The following is a 3,959-nucleotide window of genomic DNA, read 5'->3' as shown; positions in this document are numbered from 1 at the left end:
TCCTTTTTATGCTTACAAGGTACCTAATTGTATTCTTAGTGTTTCATTATTCTTCAGATTAGATACATGTAACATCATATCATAGAGCAATTCTTGTCATCTTGTATATTTACAAATCAGTCACATCTAAGAAAGACTGTAGCTGAAACAATGAAAAAGATAAATTAACACAGAGTAATATTACATGTCCTTGGTCTGTGAAAGGTTTGGATGTCAACAAAAAGAAATGAGAACCAATGACCTGTATCTAGATTTTTTTACAGGTTTTAGGATAAGATCAGTCAGCTGTGTTTCAAAACTACAAAAAAGCTGAATGATTTTGGTTTAGAAAAAGACTGTTATTGTGTCAGAAACACTATGACAAGAAAACATGTTCATCATCTTTAACATGGCAAAAATTTTTGTAAGGCTGTGTCAAAGTGCATAGAAGAGGCTCAGCGATTAGTGTACAAATGGTGGGGAGAAGTGGGAAAAGCATGGACATCATAAAACTTCTAGATGCTGCCACACTGTTAAATTTCTTCCAGAGAAGACTGAGGCACTCCAGGGAGCCTGCTGTAGAGCAGGCATCCTCGTAGCACTGAAGTTCTTTGAAGTAATTTTCTACTTTCTTTTTATGCAGCTTTGAAATGAACCGCTTGGTGAGAAGCTTATTGCAGTCAGTGATGCAGATGTCCCTGGAAAGAAATCAGGATTGTGGGAAATGCTGAACTTCAGAATACTTGCAACATGTGAGCTGATGATGGGACTGGTTAGCCAGGGACGATGTAAGAAGGGATAAAGAGGGGAAAGCTTCTCTGTAAGGACAGTAATTGAGGTTCTTGCTATGTAAGTAAGCGTGTGTGCGTTGGGAGCGGATCAGTCAGTGAATTGGACCAGGAATCTTATTTAGCTGCCCTGGGTCACTGAAGGTGAGGGTCAGTGCTGTAGTCCAGCAGCCTTTGGGAAGGACATTGACGGCTACCACTGCCTCACTGCAGGGGGTGGGGAACGGCCTTGCTGAGGGACAGTTATACATCCTCTGGTGGAGTGTCTCAATTGTTTCTTCTCACAGTGTTTTGATGGTTCTCAGCTGAGCAAGAGGGTACTGGATTTTAGATAGGTTATGGTATTATCCTGGGCAGTTGCTGTTTCCGAGGGATTCATCGGTACCTATCCTGGAGAAAAAAAGAAGTAGTTTATGCCTGTAATATGCAAGTCTATTCTAGCCATAAACTGACCCATTGCTTGCCAGAAAGGCCACGGTTCTTACAGAACTTGCCTTCCCCAGGGTGGCATTTACCCTTTGAAATGAGCTGTAACCCAGTGTTCCTGTCCCTGAGAAGTCACAGCTCGCGCTGGACAGCAAGTCCCACCAACCCACACGTAAACCCTCAGCCGCAGGCGCGAGCGGACTGTGCATGCCTGCTTCTCTGCACCCGTTTGAGACCTGCCACCCGCAGCGGCTAGCGGGTGCGTGAAAACCCTGAGCCACCTCGCTGCTGCGCCTGGAAACAAAGGCAAAACGTATGGTTTAGCATCCGCCTTAGCTGTCACCCTGACGGCTCTTTCAGGCTCCTGCCCAGGTGCTTTTCCAGAGGCTGCCACTGAGACATGGAGCCTGCTGCTTCACCCTCCTATTTTATTAGAAAAACTGTTACTAAAAGAAAGCCAGCTGTATCCTGGGCTGCATCCAAAGCAGCGTGGCCAGCAGCAGGCCGAGGGAGGTGATTCCACCCTTCTGTTCCACGTTGGATAGACCTGACCAGGGGTTGTGTCCAGCTCTGGGATTCTCTGCATGGGAAAGACATGGAGCTGTTGGAGAGGGTCCAGAGGAGGCCACAGAACCGGTCTCTGCTGGGAGCAGTGGGGTCACTCAGCCCAGGGAAGGCTCCAGGGTGCCCTTCTGGTGGCCTTTCAGTACTTTAGGGGGCTTGTAAAATAGATGGGGACAGACGTATTATGGCCTGTAGCGACAGGACAAGGGTGACTGGTTTTAACTAAAAAAGGGGCAGATTCAGGCTAGATACGCGGAATAAATGTTCCACCCAGCAAAGCGATGCCCCAGCCCAGCAGCGTTCAGGGTCCGGTTCGAGAGGGCTCTGAGCAACCCGGGTCTCGTTGAAGGTGTCCCTGCCGGCGGGTGAAAAACCTCATCGAGCGCTGCCAAATGGTATTTGACATTGCCAGGTGACTGACCCGCTCGGGCTACGGGGGGAGGGGGGGGGTGAGGGGAGCGGGGGCTACCGGTGCGCCGCCGCCGCCGCTAGGTGGCGCCGCCCGCCCGGTGGAGCCTGCGCTGGGACCTGGGGCACCGGCAGGGATGCGGTACCGGCACCGGGGGAGACCACGGGCACGGGAGGGACCAGGGGCACCGGGGAGGACCCGGCACCCGCAGGGACCCCGCGCACCAGGGGGGACCCGGCACCAGGAGGAGACAGAGGCACCGCAAGGGACCCCGGGCGCGGGGCATCACTCCTCATTCGGGAGAACCGTGGGCGCTTGGGTGCGCAGTGGGGTGAGAGGCGCGTAGGAGCGAAGCAGGGAAAAAGAAGGAGCAACGGAGGGTTGAATAGCGCCTTTAAATTACTGCTGACACCTCTGTTCCAGCTCCCTAAAATCTCAATCAACAACCCATTAGAACTCAACGGGAGTAAAACTAAATCCTCGTTTAAGTGTATTTATCCGCTCTCTTTTCTCTCTTTCAAATGCTAAATCCATTTCAGCATATGCCCCTTCTTTCTCTCGCTTTTCTCTAAAGACTGGCAGCCCGTACTACTCTTGTAAATATGAAAGATGCTAATCATATGACATATCACGTCTCAGTCGGAGCCTGGAATAAAGCCTTGAGATTTGGGATCATTGCCTCCAGACAACAGCTTCATCAGCCGGAAAGTTGGTTTTTTTCTCCTTTCCTTCAACTCTCAATCCCTTCTTTGTCTGGGGGAAAATGCAGCCAACTCGAGCCACCCCGGCCATATGGTTCACTCTGTGTTTTCTTAGTTGAATCCTGAATTGTTTGTGACTTGCGAAGGGTTTTTTTTTTTTTTTTTTTTTTTGGAAGTGTGTATAAAGACATAGAAGAGGCTGCCCGTACCGGAGAGGCTTTGCAGGGTTACTACATGTTCTTCACGTGTTCATTTCACACACTCCTTCTGTAGCAACTTCACCGCTCCCGCTCCACCCAAGAGCCAAAAGGTGCAAGCCTCGGGCGTGCTTTTTAACGGCAGCATGACCCATTCTGGGGATCTTGTTCTTTTTCCTTTTGGTGGATGGAAATGCCGCCTCAAAACGTGATTTGTTTTGTCCGTACTCATCCGCAGTCCCGTTTGAATCTGTGGTGTGTGTGAAGCAGTTATCTGCTTACTAGCAAATCCCTTCTAGAAATGCCTTGACTAAGAGAAGCCCCGAAGTATTCTGCGTGAGGAAGAGTGGCTTTTAAGACCTGTATAAATTAGGAGCTGAATGAGTTCAGTGCGCTCGAGTTTGGATAGCCCCCTGTTTGATAGCAGCCTGCCAAATTTTCTTTCTCTCTTTCCTTACACAAACCCCCAAAAAGGCCCTTTCACCAAATCATTAAATTCTACAGAGGTGGTCAAGCTAGTCCTGCTTTTCAGGCGTTCGAGAAAGAAAAGGGTCCTTGAAGTTTAGAAGATGCCCAAGGAAAACTCATTGAATGACATCAAAAGAATGAGTTTCCATAGCTGTTGAAGCACGAGAGCTGTGTAGCTGCACAAAGGCGGGTTGGGGCAGTAGGACTGTCCCACTGCTCTATCCCAGCACAATTGGGTCACTGAAATAGGGAATTAATTACCATTGGAGAGTGGGCAGCCCATTCACCACTGGCTGAGTTTTATTAAACGCCAATATAAATAACAAAACAACTCTTGTGGCTGCACTATTCCTACACGCCAAAGGAAGGATTATGTTGGGGATTAACATCTTAAAGTCTATGAGACTTTCTGACTCAAGGCTCGGAG

The sequence above is a fragment of the Falco biarmicus genome, chromosome 1 (assembly GCF_023638135.1).
Source record: "Falco biarmicus isolate bFalBia1 chromosome 1, bFalBia1.pri, whole genome shotgun sequence".
Taxonomy (NCBI): Eukaryota; Metazoa; Chordata; class Aves; order Falconiformes; family Falconidae; genus Falco; species Falco biarmicus.
This window is presented reverse-complemented; position numbering follows the sequence as displayed.